The sequence below is a fragment of the Bufo gargarizans genome, chromosome 4 (genome assembly GCF_014858855.1).
Source record: "Bufo gargarizans isolate SCDJY-AF-19 chromosome 4, ASM1485885v1, whole genome shotgun sequence".
Lineage (NCBI taxonomy): Eukaryota > Metazoa > Chordata > Amphibia > Anura > Bufonidae > Bufo > Bufo gargarizans.
The window spans coordinates 386228373-386244370 of NC_058083.1; the positions used below are offsets into that span (position 1 = coordinate 386228373).

Genomic DNA, 15998 nt, shown 5'->3' on the forward strand with positions numbered 1-15998 from the left:
GGAGGAGTAGGCTGTCCATGGTCTAGACATGCAAATGAGGCCACTAAAAAGCCTGCAAGAGCTAGAGAAGAACATTCTGTTTTTCAACCTGAACAAGGAAGCCCCAGCAAGCTGGAGCATGCAAAAATTGCCAAAAAACTCAGTTTTGCTCCTCTCCACGGAAATCTTTAGTAAAAGGCGAAAGATTTATACGTTCTGAAGAGAAACCAGAGTATACATCGGGCAAGGGCTTCCTGGGTTCTTGGTGCTATGTTCTAGACATGCAAATGAGGCCACTAAAAATCCTGCAAGAGCTAGAGACAAACATTCTGTTTTTCAACCTGAACAAGGAAGCCCCAGCAAGCTGGAGCATGCAAAAATTGCCAAAAAACTCAGTTTTGCTCCTCTCCACGGAAATCTTTAGTAAAAGGCGAAAGATTTATACGTTCTGAAGAGAAACCAGAGTATACATCGGGCAAGGGCTTCCTGGGTTCTTGGTGCCATCTCCTCGGACCTCAATTGGATCAAGGAGACCACCTGGGAGGAGTAGGCTGTCCATGTTCTAGACATGCAAATGAGGCCACTAAAAAGCCTGCAAGAGCTAGAGAAGAACATTCTGTTTTTCAACCTGAACAAGGAAGCCCCAGCAAGCTGGAGCATGCAAAAATTGCCAAAAAACTCAGTTTTGCTCCTCTCCACGGAAATCTTTAGTAAAAGGCGAAAGATTTATACGTTCTGAAGAGAAACCAGAGTATACATCGGGCAAGGGCTTCCTGGGTTCTTGGTGCCATCTCCTCGGACCTCAATTGGATCAAGGAGACCACCTGGAGGAGTAGGCTGTCCATGTTCTAGACATGCAAATGAGGCCACTAAAAATCCTGCAAGAGCTAGAGAAGAACATTCTGTTTTTCAACCTGAACAAGGAAGCCCCAGCAAGCTGGAGCATGCAAAAATTGCCAAAAAACTCAGTTTTGCTCCTCTCCACGGAAATCTTTAGTAAAAGGCGAAAGATTTATACGTTCTGAAGAGAAACCAGAGTATACATCGGGCAAGGGCTTCCTGGGTTCTTGGTGCCATCTCCTCGGACCTCAATTGGATCAAGGAGACCACCTGGGAGGAGTAGGCTGTCCATGTTCTAGACATGCAAATGAGGCCACTAAAAAGCCTGCAAGAGCTAGAGAAGAACATTCTGTTTTTCAACCTGAACAAGGAAGCCCCAGCAAGCTGGAGCATGCAAAAATTGCCAAAAAACTCAGTTTTGCTCCTCTCCACGGAAATCTTTAGTAAAAGGCGAAAGATTTATACGTTCTGAAGAGAAACCAGAGTATACATCGGGCAAGGGCTTCCTGGGTTCTTGGTGCCATCTCCTCGGACCTCAATTGGATCAAGGAGACCACCTGGGAGGAGTAGGCTGTCCATGTTCTAGACATGCAAATGAGGCCACTAAAAAGCCTGCAAGAGCTAGAGAAGAACATTCTGTTTTTCAACCTGAACAAGGAAGCCCCAGCAAGCTGGAGCATGCAAAAATTGCCAAAAACTCAGTTTTGCTCCTCTCCACGGAAATCTTTAGTAAAAGGCGAAAGATTTATACGTTCTGAAGAGAAACCAGAGTATACATCGGGCAAGGGCTTCCTGGGTTCTTGGTGCCATCTCCTCGGACCTCAATTGGATCAAGGAGACCACCTGGGAGGAGTAGGCTGTCCATGGTCTAGACATGCAAATGAGGCCACTAAAAAGCCTGCAAGAGCTAGAGAAGAACATTCTGTTTTTCAACCTGAACAAGGAAGCCCCAGCAAGCTGGAGCATGCAAAAATTGCCAAAAAACTCAGTTTTGCTCCTCTCCACGGAAATCTTTAGTAAAAGGCGAAAGATTTATACGTTCTGAAGAGAAACCAGAGTATACATCGGGCAAGGGCTTCCTGGGTTCTTGGTGCCATCTCCTCGGACCTCAATTGGATCAAGGAGACCACCTGGGAGGAGTAGGCTGTCCATGGTCTAGACATGCAAATGAGGCCACTAAAAAGCCTGCAAGAGCTAGAGAAGAACATTCTGTTTTTCAACCTGAACAAGGAAGCCCCAGCAAGCTGGAGCATGCAAAAATTGCCAAAAAACTCAGTTTTGCTCCTCTCCACGGAAATCTTTAGTAAAAGGCGAAAGATTTATACGTTCTGAAGAGAAACCAGAGTATACATCGGGCAAGGGCTTCCTGGGTTCTTGGTGCCATCTCCTCGGACCTCAATTGGATCAAGGAGACCACCTGGGAGGAGTAGGCTGTCCATGGTCTAGACATGCAAATGAGGCCACTAAAAAGCCTGCAAGAGCTAGAGAAGAACATTCTGTTTTTCAACCTGAACAAGGAAGCCCCAGCAAGCTGGAGCATGCAAAAATTGCCAAAAAACTCAGTTTTGCTCCTCTCCACGGAAATCTTTAGTAAAAGGCGAAAGATTTATACGTTCTGAAGAGAAACCAGAGTATACATCGGGCAAGGGCTTCCTGGGTTCTTGGTGCCATCTCCTCGGACCTCAATTGGATCAAGGAGACCACCTGGGAGGAGTAGGCTGTCCATGTTCTAGACATGCAAATGAGGCCACTAAAAAGCCTGCAAGAGCTAGAGAAGAACATTCTGTTTTTCAACCTGAACAAGGAAGCCCCAGCAAGCTGGAGCATGCAAAAATTGCCAAAAAACTCAGTTTTGCTCCTCTCCACGGAAATCTTTAGTAAAAGGCGAAAGATTTATACGTTCTGAAGAGAAACCAGAGTATACATCGGGCAAGGGCTTCCTGGGTTCTTGGTGCCATCTCCTCGGACCTCAATTGGATCAAGGAGACCACCTGGGAGGAGTAGGCTGTCCATGGTCTAGACATGCAAATGAGGCCACTAAAAATCCTGCAAGAGCTAGAGAAGAACATTCTGTTTTTCAACCTGAACAAGGAAGCCCCAGCAAGCTGGAGCATGCAAAAATTGCCAAAAAACTCAGTTTTGCTCCTCTCCACGGAAATCTTTAGTAAAAGGCGAAAGATTTATACGTTCTGAAGAGAAACCAGAGTATACATCGGGCAAGGGCTTCCTGGGTTCTTGGTGCCATCTCCTCGGACCTCAATTGGCACAAGGAGACCACCTGGAAGGAGTAGGCTGTCCATGTTCTAGACATGCAAATGAGGCCACTAAAAAGCCTGCAAGAGCTAGAGAAGAACATTCTGTTTTTCAACCTGAACAAGGAAGCCCCAGCAAGCTGGAGCATGCAAAAATTGCCAAAAAACTCAGTTTTGCTCCTCTCCACGGAAATCTTTAGTAAAAGGCGAAAGATTTTTACGTTCTGAAGAGAAACCAGAGTATACATCGGGCAAGGGCTTCCTGGGTTCTTGGTGCTATGTTCTAGACATGCAAATGAGGCCACTAAAAATCCTGCAAGAGCCAGAGACAAACATTCTGTTTTTCAACCTTAACAAGGAAGCCCCAGCAAGCTGGAGCATGCAAAAATTGCCAAAAAACTCAGTTTTGCTCCTCTCCACGGAAATCTTTAGTAAAAGGCGAAAGATTTATACGTTCTGAAGAGAAACCAGAGTATACATCGGGCAAGGGCTTCCTGGGTTCTTGGTGCCATCTCCTCGGACCTCAATTGGATCAAGGAGACCACCTGGGAGGAGTAGGCTGTCCATGTTCTAGACATGCAAATGAGGCCACTAAAAAGCCTGCAAGAGCTAGAGAAGAACATTCTGTTTTTCAACCTGAACAAGGAAGCCCCAGCAAGCTGGAGCATGCAAAAATTGCCAAAAAACTCAGTTTTGCTCCTCTCCACGGAAATCTTTAGTAAAAGGCGAAAGATTTATACGTTCTGAAGAGAAACCAGAGTATACATCGGGCAAGGGCTTCCTGGGTTCTTGGTGCCATCTCCTCGGACCTCAATTGGATCAAGGAGACCACCTGGAAGGAGTAGGCTGTCCATGTTCTAGACATGCAAATGAGGCCACTAAAAATCCTGCAAGAGCTAGAGACAAACATTCTGTTTTTCAACCTGAACAAGGAAGCCCCAGCAAGCTGGAGCATGCAAAAATTGCCAAAAAACTCAGTTTTGCTCCTCTCCACGGAAATCTTTAGTAAAAGGCGAAAGATTTATACGTTCTGAAGAGAAACCAGAGTATACATCGGGCAAGGGCTTCCTGGGTTCTTGGTGCCATCTCCTCGGACCTCAATTTGCACAAGGAGACCACCTGGAAGGAGTAGGCTGTCCATGTTCTAGACATGCAAATGAGGCCACTAAAAATCCTGCAAGAGCTAGAGAAGAACATTCTGTTTTTCAACCTGAACAAGGAAGCCCCAGCAAGCTGGAGCATGCAAAAATTGCCAAAAAACTCAGTTTTGCTCCTCTCCACGGAAATCTTTAGTAAAAGGCGAAAGATTTATACGTTCTGAAGAGAAACCAGAGTATACATCGGGCAAGGGCTTCCTGGGTTCTTGGTGCCATCTCCTCGGACCTCAATTGGATCAAGGAGACCACCTGGGAGGAGTAGGCTGTCCATGTTCTAGACATGCAAATGAGGCCACTAAAAATCCTGCAAGAGCTAGAGACAAACATTCTGTTTTTCAACCTGAACAAGGAAGCCCCAGCAAGCTGAGCATGCAAAAATTGCCAAAAAACTCAGTTTTGCTCCTCTCCACGGAAATCTTTAGTAAAAGGCGAAAGATTTTTACGTTCTGAAGAGAAACCAGAGTATACATCGGGCAAGGGCTTCCTGGGTTCTTGGTGCTATGTTCTAGACATGCAAATGAGGCCACTAAAAATCCTGCAAGAGCCAGAGACAAACATTCTGTTTTTCAACCTTAACAAGGAAGCCCCAGCAAGCTGGAGCATGCAAAAATTGCCAAAAACTCAGTTTTGCTCCTCTCCACGGAAATCTTTAGTAAAAGGCGAAAGATTTATACGTTCTGAAGAGAAACCAGAGTATACATCGGGCAAGGGCTTCCTGGGTTCTTGGTATCCATCTCCTCGGACCTCAATTGGCACAAGGAAACCACCTGGGAGGAGTAGGCTGTCCATGTTCTAGACATGCAAATGAGGCCACTAAAAAGCCTGCAAGAGCTAGAGAAGAACATTCTGTTTTTCAACCTGAACAAGGAAGCCCCAGCAAGCTGGAGCATGCAAAAATTGCCAAAAAACTCAGTTTTGCTCCTCTCCACGGAAATCTTTAGTAAAAGGCGAAAGATTTTTACGTTCTGAAGAGAAACCAGAGTATACATCGGGCAAGGGCTTCCTGGGTTCTTGGTGCTATGTTCTAGACATGCAAATGAGGCCACTAAAAATCCTGCAAGAGCCAGAGACAAACATTCTGTTTTTCAACCTTAACAAGGAAGCCCCAGCAAGCTGGAGCATGCAAAAATTGCCAAAAAACTCAGTTTTGCTCCTCTCCACGGAAATCTTTAGTAAAAGGCGAAAGATTTATACGTTCTGAAGAGAAACCAGAGTATACATCGGGCAAGGGCTTCCTGGGTTCTTGGTGCCATCTCCTCGGACCTCAATTGGATCAAGGAGACCACCTGGGAGGAGTAGGCTGTCCATGTTCTAGACATGCAAATGAGGCCACTAAAAAGCCTGCAAGAGCTAGAGAAGAACATTCTGTTTTTCAACCTGAACAAGGAAGCCCCAGCAAGCTGGAGCATGCAAAAATTGCCAAAAAACTCAGTTTTGCTCCTCTCCACGGAAATCTTTAGTAAAAGGCGAAAGATTTATACGTTCTGAAGAGAAACCAGAGTATACATCGGGCAAGGGCTTCCTGGGTTCTTGGTGCCATCTCCTCGGACCTCAATTGGATCAAGGAGACCACCTGGGAGGAGTAGGCTGTCCATGGTCTAGACATGCAAATGAGGCCACTAAAAATCCTGCAAGAGCTAGAGAAGAACATTCTGTTTTTCAACCTGAACAAGGAAGCCCCAGCAAGCTGGAGCATGCAAAAATTGCCAAAAAACTCAGTTTTGCTCCTCTCCACGGAAATCTTTAGTAAAAGGCGAAAGATTTATACGTTCTGAAGAGAAACCAGAGTATACATCGGGCAAGGGCTTCCTGGGTTCTTGGTGCTATGTTCTAGACATGCAAATGAGGCCACTAAAAATCCTGCAAGAGCCAGAGACAAACATTCTGTTTTTCAACCTTAACAAGGAAGCCCCAGCAAGCTGGAGCATGCAAAAATTGCCAAAAAACTCAGTTTTGCTCCTCTCCACGGAAATCTTTAGTAAAAGGCGAAAGATTTATACGTTCTGAAGAGAAACCAGAGTATACATCGGGCAAGGGCTTCCTGGGTTCTTGGTATCATCTCCTCGGACCTCAATTGGCACAAGGAAACCACCTGGGAGGAGTAGGCTGTCCATGTTCTAGACATGCAAATGAGGCCACTAAAAAGCCTGCAAGAGCTAGAGAAGAACATTCTGTTTTTCAACCTGAACAAGGAAGCCCCAGCAAGCTGGAGCATGCAAAAATTGCCAAAAAACTCAGTTTTGCTCCTCTCCACGGAAATCTTTAGTAAAAGGCGAAAGATTTTTACGTTCTGAAGAGAAACCAGAGTATACATCGGGCAAGGGCTTCCTGGGTTCTTGGTGCTATGTTCTAGACATGCAAATGAGGCCACTAAAAATCCTGCAAGAGCCAGAGACAAACATTCTGTTTTTCAACCTTAACAAGGAAGCCCCAGCAAGCTGGAGCATGCAAAAATTGCCAAAAAACTCAGTTTTGCTCCTCTCCACGGAAATCTTTAGTAAAAGGCGAAAGATTTATACGTTCTGAAGAGAAACCAGAGTATACATCGGGCAAGGGCTTCCTGGGTTCTTGGTGCCATCTCCTCGGACCTCAATTGGATCAAGGAAACCACCTGGGAGGAGTAGGCTGTCCATGTTCTAGACATGCAAATGAGGCCACTAAAAAGCCTGCAAGAGATAGAGAAGAACATTCTGTTTTTCAACCTGAACAAGGAAGCCCCAGCAAGCTGGAGCATGCAAAAATTGCCAAAAAACTCAGTTTTGCTCCTCTCCACGGAAATCTTTAGTAAAAGGCGAAAGATTTATACGTTCTGAAGAGAAACCAGAGTATACATCGGGCAAGGGCTTCCTGGGTTCTTGGTGCCATCTCCTCGGACCTCAATTGGATCAAGGAGACCACCTGGGAGGAGTAGGCTGTCCATGTTCTAGACATGCAAATGAGGCCACTAAAAATCCTGCAAGAGCTAGAGAAGAACATTCTGTTTTTCAACCTGAACAAGGAAGCCCCAGCAAGCTGGAGCATGCAAAAATTGCCAAAAACTCAGTTTTGCTCCTCTCCACGGAAATCTTTAGTAAAAGGCGAAAGATTTATACGTTCTGAAGAGAAACCAGAGTATACATCGGGCAAGGGCTTCCTGGGTTCTTGGTGCCATCTCCTCGGACCTCAATTGGATCAAGGAGACCACCTGGGAGGAGTAGGCTGTCCATGGTCTAGACATGCAAATGAGGCCACTAAAAATCCTGCAAGAGCTAGAGAAGAACATTCTGTTTTTCAACCTGAACAAGGAAGCCCCAGCAAGCTGGAGCATGCAAAAATTGCCAAAAAACTCAGTTTTGCTCCTCTCCACGGAAATCTTTAGTAAAAGGCGAAAGATTTTTACGTTCTGAAGAGAAACCAGAGTATACATCGGGCAAGGGCTTCCTGGGTTCTTGGTGCTATGTTCTAGACATGCAAATGAGGCCACTAAAAATCCTGCAAGAGCCAGAGACAAACATTCTGTTTTTCAACCTTAACAAGGAAGCCCCAGCAAGCTGGAGCATGCAAAAATTGCCAAAAAACTCAGTTTTGCTCCTCTCCACGGAAATCTTTAGTAAAAGGCGAAAGATTTATACGTTCTGAAGAGAAACCAGAGTATACATCGGGCAAGGGCTTCCTGGGTTCTTGGTGCCATCTCCTCGGACCTCAATTGGATCAAGGAAACCACCTGGGAGGAGTAGGCTGTCCATGTTCTAGACATGCAAATGAGGCCACTAAAAAGCCTGCAAGAGCTAGAGAAGAACATTCTGTTTTTCAACCTGAACAAGGAAGCCCCAGCAAGCTGGAGCATGCAAAAATTGCCAAAAAACTCAGTTTTGCTCCTCTCCACGGAAATCTTTAGTAAAAGGCGAAAGATTTATACGTTCTGAAGAGAAACCAGAGTATACATCGGGCAAGGGCTTCCTGGGTTCTTGGTGCCATCTCCTCGGACCTCAATTGGATCAAGGAGACCACCTGGAAGGAGTAGGCTGTCCATGTTCTAGACATGCAAATGAGGCCACTAAAAATCCTGCAAGAGCTAGAGAAGAACATTCTGTTTTTCAACCTGAACAAGGAAGCCCCAGCAAGCTGGAGCATGCAAAAATTGCCAAAAAACTCAGTTTTGCTCCTCTCCACGGAAATCTTTAGTAAAAGGCGAAAGATTTATACGTTCTGAAGAGAAACCAGAGTATACATCGGGCAAGGGCTTCCTGGGTTCTTGGTGCCATCTCCTCGGACCTCAATTGGCATCAAGGAGACCACCTGGGAGGAGTAGGCTGTCCATGTTCTAGACATGCAAATGAGGCCACTAAAAAGCCTGCAAGAGCTAGAGAAGAACATTCTGTTTTTCAACCTGAACAAGGAAGCCCCAGCAAGCTGGAGCATGCAAAAATTGCCAAAAAACTCAGTTTTGCTCCTCTCCACGGAAATCTTTAGTAAAAGGCGAAAGATTTTTACGTTCTGAAGAGAAACCAGAGTATACATCGGGCAAGGGCTTCCTGGGTTCTTGGTGCTATGTTCTAGACATGCAAATGAGGCCACTAAAAATCCTGCAAGAGCCAGAGACAAACATTCTGTTTTTCAACCTTAACAAGGAAGCCCCAGCAAGCTGGAGCATGCAAAAATTGCCAAAAAACTCAGTTTTGCTCCTCTCCACGGAAATCTTTAGTAAAAGGCGAAAGATTTATACGTTCTGAAGAGAAACCAGAGTATACATCGGGCAAGGGCTTCCTGGGTTCTTGGTGCCATCTCCTCGGACCTCAATTGGATCAAGGAGACCACCTGGGAGGAGTAGGCTGTCCATGGTCTAGACATGCAAATGAGGCCACTAAAAATCCTGCAAGAGCTAGAGAAGAACATTCTGTTTTTCAACCTGAACAAGGAAGCCCCAGCAAGCTGGAGCATGCAAAAATTGCCAAAAAACTCAGTTTTGCTCCTCTCCACGGAAATCTTTAGTAAAAGGCGAAAGATTTATACGTTCTGAAGAGAAACCAGAGTATACATCGGGCAAGGGCTTCCTGGGTTCTTGGTGCCATCTCCTCGGACCTCAATTGGATCAAGGAGACCACCTGGGAGGAGTAGGCTGTCCATGTTCTAGACATGCAAATGAGGCCACTAAAAATCCTGCAAGAGCTAGAGAAGAACATTCTGTTTTTCAACCTGAACAAGGAAGCCCCAGCAAGCTGGAGCATGCAAAAATTGCCAAAAAACTCAGCTTTGCTCCTCTCCACGGAAATCTTTAGTAAAAGGCGAAAGATTTATACGTTCTGAAGAGAAACCAGAGTATACATCGGGCAAGGGCTTCCTGGGTTCTTGGTGCCATCTCCTCGGACCTCAATTGGATCAAGGAGACCACCTGGGAGGAGTAGGCTGTCCATGTTCTAGACATGCAAATGAGGCCACTAAAAATCCTGCAAGAGCTAGAGAAGAACATTCTGTTTTTCAACCTGAACAAGGAAGCCCCAGCAAGCTGGAGCATGCAAAAATTGCCAAAAAACTCAGTTTTGCTCCTCTCCACGGAAATCTTTAGTAAAAGGCGAAAGATTTATACGTTCTGAAGAGAAACCAGAGTATACATCGGGCAAGGGCTTCCTGGGTTCTTGGTGCCATCTCCTCGGACCTCAATTGGATCAAGGAGACCACCTGGGAGGAGTAGGCTGTCCATGGTCTAGACATGCAAATGAGGCCACTAAAAAGCCTGCAAGAGCTAGAGAAGAACATTCTGTTTTTCAACCTGAACAAGGAAGCCCCAGCAAGCTGGAGCATGCAAAAATTGCCAAAAAACTCAGTTTTGCTCCTCTCCACGGAAATCTTTAGTAAAAGGCGAAAGATTTATACGTTCTGAAGAGAAACCAGAGTATACATCGGGCAAGGGCTTCCTGGGTTCTTGGTGCCATCTCCTCGGACCTCAATTGGATCAAGGAGACCACCTGGAAGGAGTAGGCTGTCCATGTTCTAGACATGCAAATGAGGCCACTAAAAATCCTGCAAGAGCTAGAGAAGAACATTCTGTTTTTCAACCTGAACAAGGAAGCCCCAGCAAGCTGGAGCATGCAAAAATTGCCAAAAAACTCAGTTTTGCTCCTCTCCACGGAAATCTTTAGTAAAAGGCGAAAGATTTATACGTTCTGAAGAGAAACCAGAGTATACATCGGGCAAGGGCTTCCTGGGTTCTTGGTGCCATCTCCTCGGACCTCAATTGGATCAAGGAGACCACCTGGGAGGAGTAGGCTGTCCATGGTCTAGACATGCAAATGAGGCCACTAAAAATCCTGCAAGAGCTAGAGAAGAACATTCTGTTTTTCAACCTGAACAAGGAAGCCCCAGCAAGCTGGAGCATGCAAAAATTGCCAAAAACTCAGTTTTGCTCCTCTCCACGGAAATCTTTAGTAAAAGGCGAAAGATTTATACGTTCTGAAGAGAAACCAGAGTATACATCGGGCAAGGGCTTCCTGGGTTCTTGGTGCCATCTCCTCGGACCTCAATTGGATCAAGGAGACCACCTGGGAGGAGTAGGCTGTCCATGTTCTAGACATGCAAATGAGGCCACTAAAAATCCTGCAAGAGCTAGAGAAGAACATTCTGTTTTTCAACCTGAACAAGGAAGCCCCAGCAAGCTGGAGCATGCAAAATTGCCAAAAACTCAGTTTTGCTCCTCTCCACGGAAATCTTTAGTAAAAGGCGAAAGATTTATACGTTCTGAAGAGAAACCAGAGTATACATCGGGCAAGGGCTTCCTGGGTTCTTGGTGCCATCTCCTCGGACCTCAATTGGATCAAGGAGACCACCTGGGAGGAGTAGGCTGTCCATGTTCTAGACATGCAAATGAGGCCACTAAAAAGCCTGCAAGAGCTAGAGAAGAACATTCTGTTTTTCAACCTGAACAAGGAAGCCCCAGCAAGCTGGAGCATGCAAAAATTGCCAAAAAACTCAGTTTTGCTCCTCTCCACGGAAATCTTTAGTAAAAGGCGAAAGATTTATACGTTCTGAAGAGAAACCAGAGTATACATCGGGCAAGGGCTTCCTGGGTTCTTGGTGCTATGTTCTAGACATGCAAATGAGGCCACTAAAAATCCTGCAAGAGCCAGAGACAAACATTCTGTTTTTCAACCTTAACAAGGAAGCCCCAGCAAGCTGGAGCATGCAAAAATTGCCAAAAAACTCAGTTTTGCTCCTCTCCACGGAAATCTTTAGTAAAAGGCGAAAGATTTATACGTTCTGAAGAGAAACCAGAGTATACATCGGGCAAGGGCTTCCTGGGTTCTTGGTACCATCTCCTCGGACCTCAATTGGCACAAGGAAGACCACCTGGGAGGAGTAGGCTGTCCATGTTCTAGACATGCAAATGAGGCCACTAAAAATCCTGCAAGAGCTAGAGAAGAACATTCTGTTTTTCAACCTGAACAAGGAAGCCCCAGCAAGCTGGAGCATGCAAAAATTGCCAAAAAACTCAGTTTTGCTCCTCTCCACGGAAATCTTTAGTAAAAGGCGAAAGATTTATACGTTCTGAAGAGAAACCAGAGTATACATCGGGCAAGGGCTTCCTGGGTTCTTGGTGCCATCTCCTCGGACCTCAATTGGATCAAGGAGACCACCTGGGAGGAGTAGGCTGTCCATGTTCTAGACATGCAAATGAGGCCACTAAAAAGCCTGCAAGAGCTAGAGAAGAACATTCTGTTTTTCAACCTGAACAAGGAAGCCCCAGCAAGCTGGAGCATGCAAAAATTGCCAAAAAACTCAGTTTTGCTCCTCTCCACGGAAATCTTTAGTAAAAGGCGAAAGATTTATACGTTCTGAAGAGAAACCAGAGTATACATCGGGCAAGGGCTTCCTGGGTTCTTGGTGCCATCTCCTCGGACCTCAATTGGATCAAGGAGACCACCTGGAGGAGTAGGCTGTCCATGTTCTAGACATGCAAATGAGGCCACTAAAAATCCTGCAAGAGCTAGAGACAAACATTCTGTTTTTCAACCTGAACAAGGAAGCCCCAGCAAGCTGGAGCATGCAAAAATTGCCAAAAAACTCAGTTTTGCTCCTCTCCACGGAAATCTTTAGTAAAAGGCGAAAGATTTATACGTTCTGAAGAGAAACCAGAGTATACATCGGGCAAGGGCTTCCTGGGTTCTTGGTATCATCTCCTCGGACCTCAATTGGATCAAGGAGACCAACTGGGAGGAGTAGGCTGTCCATGTTCTAGACATGCAAATGAGGCCACTAAAAAGCCTGCAAGAGCTAGAGAAGAACATTCTGTTTTTCAACCTGAACAAGGAAGCCCCAGCAAGCTGGAGCATGCAAAAATTGCCAAAAAACTCAGTTTTGCTCCTCTCCACGGAAATCTTTAGTAAAAGGCGAAAGATTTTACGTTCTGAAGAGAAACCAGAGTATACATCGGGCAAGGGCTTCCTGGGTTCTTGGTGCTATGTTCTAGACATGCAAATGAGGCCACTAAAAATCCTGCAAGAGCCAGAGACAAACATTCTGTTTTTCAACCTTAACAAGGAAGCCCCAGCAAGCTGGAGCATGCAAAAATTGCCAAAAAACTCAGTTTTGCTCCTCTCCACGGAAATCTTTAGTAAAAGGCGAAAGATTTATACGTTCTGAAGAGAAACCAGAGTATACATCGGGCAAGGGCTTCCTGGGTTCTTGGTGCCATCTCCTCGGACCTCAATTGGATCAAGGAGACCACCTGGGAGGAGTAGGCTGTCCATGGTCTAGACATGCAAATGAGGCCACTAAAAATCCTGCAAGAGCTAGAGAAGAACATTCTGTTTTTCAACCTGAACAAGGAAGCCCCAGCAAGCTGGAGCATGCAAAAATTGCCAAAAAACTCAGTTTTGCTCCTCTCCACGGAAATCTTTAGTAAAAGGCGAAAGATTTATACGTTCTGAAGAGAAACCAGAGTATACATCGGGCAAGGGCTTCCTGGGTTCTTGGTGCCATCTCCTCGGACCTCAATTGGATCAAGGAGACCACCTGGGAGGAGTAGGCTGTCCATGGTCTAGACATGCAAATGAGGCCACTAAAAATCCTGCAAGAGCTAGAGAAGAACATTCTGTTTTTCAACCTGAACAAGGAAGCCCCAGCAAGCTGGAGCATGCAAAAATTGCCAAAAAACTCAGTTTTGCTCCTCTCCACGGAAATCTTTAGTAAAAGGCGAAAGATTTATACGTTCTGAAGAGAAACCAGAGTATACATCGGGCAAGGGCTTCCTGGGTTCTTGGTGCCATCTCCTCGGACCTCAATTGGATCAAGGAGACCACCTGGAAGGAGTAGGCTGTCCATGTTCTAGACATGCAAATGAGGCCACTAAAAATCCTGCAAGAGCTAGAGAAGAACATTCTGTTTTTCAACCTGAACAAGGAAGCCCCAGCAAGCTGGAGCATGCAAAAATTGCCAAAAAACTCAGTTTTGCTCCTCTCCACGGAAATCTTTAGTAAAAGGCGAAAGATTTATACGTTCTGAAGAGAAACCAGAGTATACATCGGGCAAGGGCTTCCTGGGTTCTTGGTGCCATCTCCTCGGACCTCAATTGGATCAAGGAGACCACCTGGGAGGAGTAGGCTGTCCATGGTCTAGACATGCAAATGAGGCCACTAAAAAGCCTGCAAGAGCTAGAGAAGAACATTCTGTTTTTCAACCTGAACAAGGAAGCCCCAGCAAGCTGGAGCATGCAAAAATTGCCAAAAAACTCAGTTTTGCTCCTCTCCACGGAAATCTTTAGTAAAAGGCGAAAGATTTATACGTTCTGAAGAGAAACCAGAGTATACATCGGGCAAGGGCTTCCTGGGTTCTTGGTGCCATCTCCTCGGACCTCAATTGGATCAAGGAGACCACCTGAGAGGAGTAGGCTGTCCATGGTCTAGACATGCAAATGAGGCCACTAAAAATCCTGCAAGAGCTAGAGACAAACATTCTGTTTTTCAACCTGAACAAGGAAGCCCCAGCAAGCTGGAGCATGCAAAAATTGCCAAAAAACTCAGTTTTGCTCCTCTCCACGGAAATCTTTAGTAAAAGGCGAAAGATTTATACGTTCTGAAGAGAAACCAGAGTATACATCGGGCAAGGGCTTCCTGGGTTCTTGGTGCCATCTCCTCGGACCTCAATTGGATCAAGGAGACCACCTGGGAGGAGAAGGCTGTCCATGGTCTAGACATGCAAATGAGGCCACTAAAAAGCCTGCAAGAGCTAGAGAAGAACATTCTGTTTTTCAACCTGAACAAGGAAGCCCCAGCAAGCTGGAGCATGCAAAAATTGCCAAAAAACTCAGTTTTGCTCCTCTCCACGGAAATCTTTAGTAAAAGGCGAAAGATTTATACGTTCTGAAGAGAAACCAGAGTATACATCGGGCAAGGGCTTCCTGGGTTCTTGGTGCCATCTCCTCGGACCTCAATTGGATCAAGGAGACCACCTGGGAGGAGTAGGCTGTCCATGTTCTAGACATGCAAATGAGGCCACTAAAAATCCTGCAAGAGCTAGAGAAGAACATTCTGTTTTTCAACCTGAACAAGGAAGCCCCAGCAAGCTGGAGCATGCAAAAAAACTCAGTTTTGCTCCTCTCCACGGAAATCTTTAGTAAAAGGCGAAAGATTTATACGTTCTGAAGAGAAACCAGAGTATACATCGGGCAAGGGCTTCCTGGGTTCTTGGTGCCATCTCCTCGGACCTCAATTGGATCAAGGAGACCACCTGGGAGGAGTAGGCTGTCCATGTTCTAGACATGCAAATGAGGCCACTAAAAAGCCTGCAAGAGCTAGAGAAGAACATTCTGTTTTTCAACCTGAACAAGGAAGCCCCAGCAAGCTGGAGCATGCAAAAATTGCCAAAAAACTCAGTTTTGCTCCTCTCCACGGAAATCTTTAGTAAAAGGCGAAAGATTTATACGTTCTGAAGAGAAACCAGAGTATACATCGGGCAAGGGCTTCCTGGGTTCTTGGTGCTATGTTCTAGACATGCAAATGAGGCCACCTGAGGAGTAGGCTGACATGGTATAGCCCATGCAATGAGCCAGCAGAGCTAGAGAACATTCTGTTTTTCAACCTTAACAAGGAAGCCCCAGCAAGCTGGAGCATGCAAAAATTGCCCAAAAACTCAGTTTTGCTCCTCTCCACGGAAATCTTTAGTAAAAGGCGAAAGATTTATACGTTCTGAAGAGAAACCAGAGTATACATCGGGCAAGGGCTTCCTGGGTTCTTGGTGCCATCTCCTCGGACCTCAATTGGCACAAGGAAACCACCTGGGAGGAGTAGGCTGTCCATGTCTAGACATGCAAATGAGGCCACTAAAAAGCCTGCAAGAGCTAGAGAAGAACATTCTGTTTTTCAACCTGAACAAGGAAGCCCAGCAAGCTGGAGCATGCAAAAATTGCCAAAAAACTCAGTTTTGCTCCTCTCCACGGAAATCTTTAGTAAAAGGCGAAAGATTTATACGTTCTGAAGAGAAACCAGAGTATACATCGGGCAAGGGCTTCCTGGGTTCTTGGTGCCATCTCCTCGGACCTCAATTGGATCAAGGAGACCACCTGGGAGGAGTAGGCTGTCCATGGTCTAGACATGCAAATGAGGCCACTAAAAATCCTGCAAGAGCTAGAGAAGAACATTCTGTTTTTCAACCTGAACAAGGAAGCCCCAGCAAGCTGGAGCATGCAAAAATTGCCAAAAAACTCAGTTTTGCTCCTCTCCACGGAAATCTTTAGTAAAAGGCGAAAGATTTATACGTTCTGAAGAGAAACCAGAGTATACATCGGGCAAGGGCTTCC

At 45.7% G+C, this 15998-nt stretch overlaps 57 non-coding genes and 1 pseudogene across 57 annotated transcripts; all 58 read right to left on the minus strand.

Annotated features, from left to right (window-relative positions):
• Window positions 1-99: 99 nt before the first annotated feature.
• On the minus strand, window positions 100-215 carry LOC122937073. Its single transcript, XR_006389494.1, has one exon. It is a non-coding gene; the product is annotated as a U5 spliceosomal RNA (small nuclear RNA).
• Window positions 216-331: 116 nt separating this feature from the next.
• LOC122937074 lies at window positions 332-447 on the minus strand. Its single transcript, XR_006389495.1, has one exon. It is a non-coding gene; the product is annotated as a U5 spliceosomal RNA (small nuclear RNA).
• A 171-nt stretch (window positions 448-618) lies between these two features.
• On the minus strand, window positions 619-734 carry LOC122937076. Its single transcript, XR_006389496.1, has one exon. It is a non-coding gene; the product is annotated as a U5 spliceosomal RNA (small nuclear RNA).
• Window positions 735-904: 170 nt separating this feature from the next.
• On the minus strand, window positions 905-1020 carry LOC122937077. Its single transcript, XR_006389497.1, has one exon. It is a non-coding gene; the product is annotated as a U5 spliceosomal RNA (small nuclear RNA).
• Window positions 1021-1191: 171 nt separating this feature from the next.
• LOC122937078 lies at window positions 1192-1307 on the minus strand. The gene has a single exon (XR_006389498.1). It is a non-coding gene; the product is annotated as a U5 spliceosomal RNA (small nuclear RNA).
• A 171-nt stretch (window positions 1308-1478) lies between these two features.
• LOC122936542 lies at window positions 1479-1593 on the minus strand. The gene has a single exon (XR_006389065.1). It is a non-coding gene; the product is annotated as a U5 spliceosomal RNA (small nuclear RNA).
• A 171-nt stretch (window positions 1594-1764) lies between these two features.
• On the minus strand, window positions 1765-1880 carry LOC122937079. The gene has a single exon (XR_006389499.1). It is a non-coding gene; the product is annotated as a U5 spliceosomal RNA (small nuclear RNA).
• Window positions 1881-2051: 171 nt separating this feature from the next.
• LOC122937080 lies at window positions 2052-2167 on the minus strand. Its single transcript, XR_006389500.1, has one exon. It is a non-coding gene; the product is annotated as a U5 spliceosomal RNA (small nuclear RNA).
• Window positions 2168-2338: 171 nt separating this feature from the next.
• LOC122937081 lies at window positions 2339-2454 on the minus strand. Its single transcript, XR_006389501.1, has one exon. It is a non-coding gene; the product is annotated as a U5 spliceosomal RNA (small nuclear RNA).
• A 171-nt stretch (window positions 2455-2625) lies between these two features.
• On the minus strand, window positions 2626-2741 carry LOC122937082. Its single transcript, XR_006389502.1, has one exon. It is a non-coding gene; the product is annotated as a U5 spliceosomal RNA (small nuclear RNA).
• A 171-nt stretch (window positions 2742-2912) lies between these two features.
• Window positions 2913-3028, minus strand: LOC122937083. Its single transcript, XR_006389503.1, has one exon. It is a non-coding gene; the product is annotated as a U5 spliceosomal RNA (small nuclear RNA).
• Window positions 3029-3199: 171 nt separating this feature from the next.
• Window positions 3200-3315, minus strand: LOC122936513. Its single transcript, XR_006389036.1, has one exon. It is a non-coding gene; the product is annotated as a U5 spliceosomal RNA (small nuclear RNA).
• A 116-nt stretch (window positions 3316-3431) lies between these two features.
• LOC122937084 lies at window positions 3432-3547 on the minus strand. The gene has a single exon (XR_006389504.1). It is a non-coding gene; the product is annotated as a U5 spliceosomal RNA (small nuclear RNA).
• Window positions 3548-3718: 171 nt separating this feature from the next.
• On the minus strand, window positions 3719-3834 carry LOC122937085. The gene has a single exon (XR_006389505.1). It is a non-coding gene; the product is annotated as a U5 spliceosomal RNA (small nuclear RNA).
• A 171-nt stretch (window positions 3835-4005) lies between these two features.
• On the minus strand, window positions 4006-4121 carry LOC122937086. The gene has a single exon (XR_006389506.1). It is a non-coding gene; the product is annotated as a U5 spliceosomal RNA (small nuclear RNA).
• Window positions 4122-4292: 171 nt separating this feature from the next.
• On the minus strand, window positions 4293-4408 carry LOC122937087. Its single transcript, XR_006389507.1, has one exon. It is a non-coding gene; the product is annotated as a U5 spliceosomal RNA (small nuclear RNA).
• A 171-nt stretch (window positions 4409-4579) lies between these two features.
• On the minus strand, window positions 4580-4694 carry LOC122936705. The gene has a single exon (XR_006389221.1). It is a non-coding gene; the product is annotated as a U5 spliceosomal RNA (small nuclear RNA).
• A 116-nt stretch (window positions 4695-4810) lies between these two features.
• Window positions 4811-4925, minus strand: LOC122936543. The gene has a single exon (XR_006389066.1). It is a non-coding gene; the product is annotated as a U5 spliceosomal RNA (small nuclear RNA).
• A 172-nt stretch (window positions 4926-5097) lies between these two features.
• On the minus strand, window positions 5098-5213 carry LOC122936514. The gene has a single exon (XR_006389037.1). It is a non-coding gene; the product is annotated as a U5 spliceosomal RNA (small nuclear RNA).
• Window positions 5214-5329: 116 nt separating this feature from the next.
• Window positions 5330-5445, minus strand: LOC122937088. The gene has a single exon (XR_006389508.1). It is a non-coding gene; the product is annotated as a U5 spliceosomal RNA (small nuclear RNA).
• Window positions 5446-5616: 171 nt separating this feature from the next.
• On the minus strand, window positions 5617-5732 carry LOC122937089. The gene has a single exon (XR_006389509.1). It is a non-coding gene; the product is annotated as a U5 spliceosomal RNA (small nuclear RNA).
• Window positions 5733-5903: 171 nt separating this feature from the next.
• On the minus strand, window positions 5904-6019 carry LOC122937090. The gene has a single exon (XR_006389510.1). It is a non-coding gene; the product is annotated as a U5 spliceosomal RNA (small nuclear RNA).
• A 116-nt stretch (window positions 6020-6135) lies between these two features.
• Window positions 6136-6251, minus strand: LOC122937092. The gene has a single exon (XR_006389511.1). It is a non-coding gene; the product is annotated as a U5 spliceosomal RNA (small nuclear RNA).
• Window positions 6252-6422: 171 nt separating this feature from the next.
• On the minus strand, window positions 6423-6538 carry LOC122936515. The gene has a single exon (XR_006389038.1). It is a non-coding gene; the product is annotated as a U5 spliceosomal RNA (small nuclear RNA).
• Window positions 6539-6654: 116 nt separating this feature from the next.
• LOC122937093 lies at window positions 6655-6770 on the minus strand. The gene has a single exon (XR_006389512.1). It is a non-coding gene; the product is annotated as a U5 spliceosomal RNA (small nuclear RNA).
• Window positions 6771-6941: 171 nt separating this feature from the next.
• On the minus strand, window positions 6942-7057 carry LOC122937094. The gene has a single exon (XR_006389513.1). It is a non-coding gene; the product is annotated as a U5 spliceosomal RNA (small nuclear RNA).
• A 171-nt stretch (window positions 7058-7228) lies between these two features.
• On the minus strand, window positions 7229-7343 carry LOC122936545. Its single transcript, XR_006389067.1, has one exon. It is a non-coding gene; the product is annotated as a U5 spliceosomal RNA (small nuclear RNA).
• A 171-nt stretch (window positions 7344-7514) lies between these two features.
• LOC122936516 lies at window positions 7515-7630 on the minus strand. The gene has a single exon (XR_006389039.1). It is a non-coding gene; the product is annotated as a U5 spliceosomal RNA (small nuclear RNA).
• A 116-nt stretch (window positions 7631-7746) lies between these two features.
• Window positions 7747-7862, minus strand: LOC122937095. The gene has a single exon (XR_006389514.1). It is a non-coding gene; the product is annotated as a U5 spliceosomal RNA (small nuclear RNA).
• Window positions 7863-8033: 171 nt separating this feature from the next.
• On the minus strand, window positions 8034-8149 carry LOC122937096. The gene has a single exon (XR_006389515.1). It is a non-coding gene; the product is annotated as a U5 spliceosomal RNA (small nuclear RNA).
• A 171-nt stretch (window positions 8150-8320) lies between these two features.
• On the minus strand, window positions 8321-8436 carry LOC122937097. Its single transcript, XR_006389516.1, has one exon. It is a non-coding gene; the product is annotated as a U5 spliceosomal RNA (small nuclear RNA).
• A 172-nt stretch (window positions 8437-8608) lies between these two features.
• On the minus strand, window positions 8609-8724 carry LOC122936517. The gene has a single exon (XR_006389040.1). It is a non-coding gene; the product is annotated as a U5 spliceosomal RNA (small nuclear RNA).
• Window positions 8725-8840: 116 nt separating this feature from the next.
• On the minus strand, window positions 8841-8956 carry LOC122937098. Its single transcript, XR_006389517.1, has one exon. It is a non-coding gene; the product is annotated as a U5 spliceosomal RNA (small nuclear RNA).
• A 171-nt stretch (window positions 8957-9127) lies between these two features.
• Window positions 9128-9243, minus strand: LOC122937099. Its single transcript, XR_006389518.1, has one exon. It is a non-coding gene; the product is annotated as a U5 spliceosomal RNA (small nuclear RNA).
• A 171-nt stretch (window positions 9244-9414) lies between these two features.
• LOC122936536 lies at window positions 9415-9530 on the minus strand. Its single transcript, XR_006389059.1, has one exon. It is a non-coding gene; the product is annotated as a U5 spliceosomal RNA (small nuclear RNA).
• A 171-nt stretch (window positions 9531-9701) lies between these two features.
• Window positions 9702-9817, minus strand: LOC122937100. The gene has a single exon (XR_006389519.1). It is a non-coding gene; the product is annotated as a U5 spliceosomal RNA (small nuclear RNA).
• Window positions 9818-9988: 171 nt separating this feature from the next.
• On the minus strand, window positions 9989-10104 carry LOC122937101. Its single transcript, XR_006389520.1, has one exon. It is a non-coding gene; the product is annotated as a U5 spliceosomal RNA (small nuclear RNA).
• A 171-nt stretch (window positions 10105-10275) lies between these two features.
• On the minus strand, window positions 10276-10391 carry LOC122937102. The gene has a single exon (XR_006389521.1). It is a non-coding gene; the product is annotated as a U5 spliceosomal RNA (small nuclear RNA).
• Window positions 10392-10562: 171 nt separating this feature from the next.
• On the minus strand, window positions 10563-10677 carry LOC122936546. The gene has a single exon (XR_006389068.1). It is a non-coding gene; the product is annotated as a U5 spliceosomal RNA (small nuclear RNA).
• Window positions 10678-10848: 171 nt separating this feature from the next.
• Window positions 10849-10962, minus strand: LOC122936745. Its single transcript, XR_006389259.1, has one exon. It is a non-coding gene; the product is annotated as a U5 spliceosomal RNA (small nuclear RNA).
• Window positions 10963-11133: 171 nt separating this feature from the next.
• Window positions 11134-11249, minus strand: LOC122937103. The gene has a single exon (XR_006389522.1). It is a non-coding gene; the product is annotated as a U5 spliceosomal RNA (small nuclear RNA).
• Window positions 11250-11365: 116 nt separating this feature from the next.
• LOC122937104 lies at window positions 11366-11481 on the minus strand. Its single transcript, XR_006389523.1, has one exon. It is a non-coding gene; the product is annotated as a U5 spliceosomal RNA (small nuclear RNA).
• A 172-nt stretch (window positions 11482-11653) lies between these two features.
• On the minus strand, window positions 11654-11769 carry LOC122937105. The gene has a single exon (XR_006389524.1). It is a non-coding gene; the product is annotated as a U5 spliceosomal RNA (small nuclear RNA).
• A 171-nt stretch (window positions 11770-11940) lies between these two features.
• LOC122937106 lies at window positions 11941-12056 on the minus strand. The gene has a single exon (XR_006389525.1). It is a non-coding gene; the product is annotated as a U5 spliceosomal RNA (small nuclear RNA).
• Window positions 12057-12226: 170 nt separating this feature from the next.
• Window positions 12227-12342, minus strand: LOC122937108. The gene has a single exon (XR_006389526.1). It is a non-coding gene; the product is annotated as a U5 spliceosomal RNA (small nuclear RNA).
• Window positions 12343-12513: 171 nt separating this feature from the next.
• Window positions 12514-12628, minus strand: LOC122936716. The gene has a single exon (XR_006389232.1). It is a non-coding gene; the product is annotated as a U5 spliceosomal RNA (small nuclear RNA).
• Window positions 12629-12744: 116 nt separating this feature from the next.
• LOC122937109 lies at window positions 12745-12860 on the minus strand. The gene has a single exon (XR_006389527.1). It is a non-coding gene; the product is annotated as a U5 spliceosomal RNA (small nuclear RNA).
• Window positions 12861-13031: 171 nt separating this feature from the next.
• LOC122937111 lies at window positions 13032-13147 on the minus strand. Its single transcript, XR_006389528.1, has one exon. It is a non-coding gene; the product is annotated as a U5 spliceosomal RNA (small nuclear RNA).
• A 171-nt stretch (window positions 13148-13318) lies between these two features.
• Window positions 13319-13434, minus strand: LOC122937112. Its single transcript, XR_006389529.1, has one exon. It is a non-coding gene; the product is annotated as a U5 spliceosomal RNA (small nuclear RNA).
• Window positions 13435-13605: 171 nt separating this feature from the next.
• Window positions 13606-13721, minus strand: LOC122937113. Its single transcript, XR_006389530.1, has one exon. It is a non-coding gene; the product is annotated as a U5 spliceosomal RNA (small nuclear RNA).
• Window positions 13722-13892: 171 nt separating this feature from the next.
• On the minus strand, window positions 13893-14008 carry LOC122937114. The gene has a single exon (XR_006389531.1). It is a non-coding gene; the product is annotated as a U5 spliceosomal RNA (small nuclear RNA).
• A 171-nt stretch (window positions 14009-14179) lies between these two features.
• Window positions 14180-14295, minus strand: LOC122937115. Its single transcript, XR_006389532.1, has one exon. It is a non-coding gene; the product is annotated as a U5 spliceosomal RNA (small nuclear RNA).
• Window positions 14296-14466: 171 nt separating this feature from the next.
• LOC122937116 lies at window positions 14467-14582 on the minus strand. The gene has a single exon (XR_006389533.1). It is a non-coding gene; the product is annotated as a U5 spliceosomal RNA (small nuclear RNA).
• Window positions 14583-14753: 171 nt separating this feature from the next.
• Window positions 14754-14860, minus strand: LOC122936868 (annotated as a pseudogene).
• A 171-nt stretch (window positions 14861-15031) lies between these two features.
• LOC122937117 lies at window positions 15032-15147 on the minus strand. Its single transcript, XR_006389534.1, has one exon. It is a non-coding gene; the product is annotated as a U5 spliceosomal RNA (small nuclear RNA).
• A 144-nt stretch (window positions 15148-15291) lies between these two features.
• On the minus strand, window positions 15292-15407 carry LOC122936503. The gene has a single exon (XR_006389026.1). It is a non-coding gene; the product is annotated as a U5 spliceosomal RNA (small nuclear RNA).
• Window positions 15408-15576: 169 nt separating this feature from the next.
• LOC122936637 lies at window positions 15577-15692 on the minus strand. The gene has a single exon (XR_006389156.1). It is a non-coding gene; the product is annotated as a U5 spliceosomal RNA (small nuclear RNA).
• Window positions 15693-15863: 171 nt separating this feature from the next.
• Window positions 15864-15979, minus strand: LOC122937118. The gene has a single exon (XR_006389535.1). It is a non-coding gene; the product is annotated as a U5 spliceosomal RNA (small nuclear RNA).
• Window positions 15980-15998: the final 19 nt, after the last annotated feature.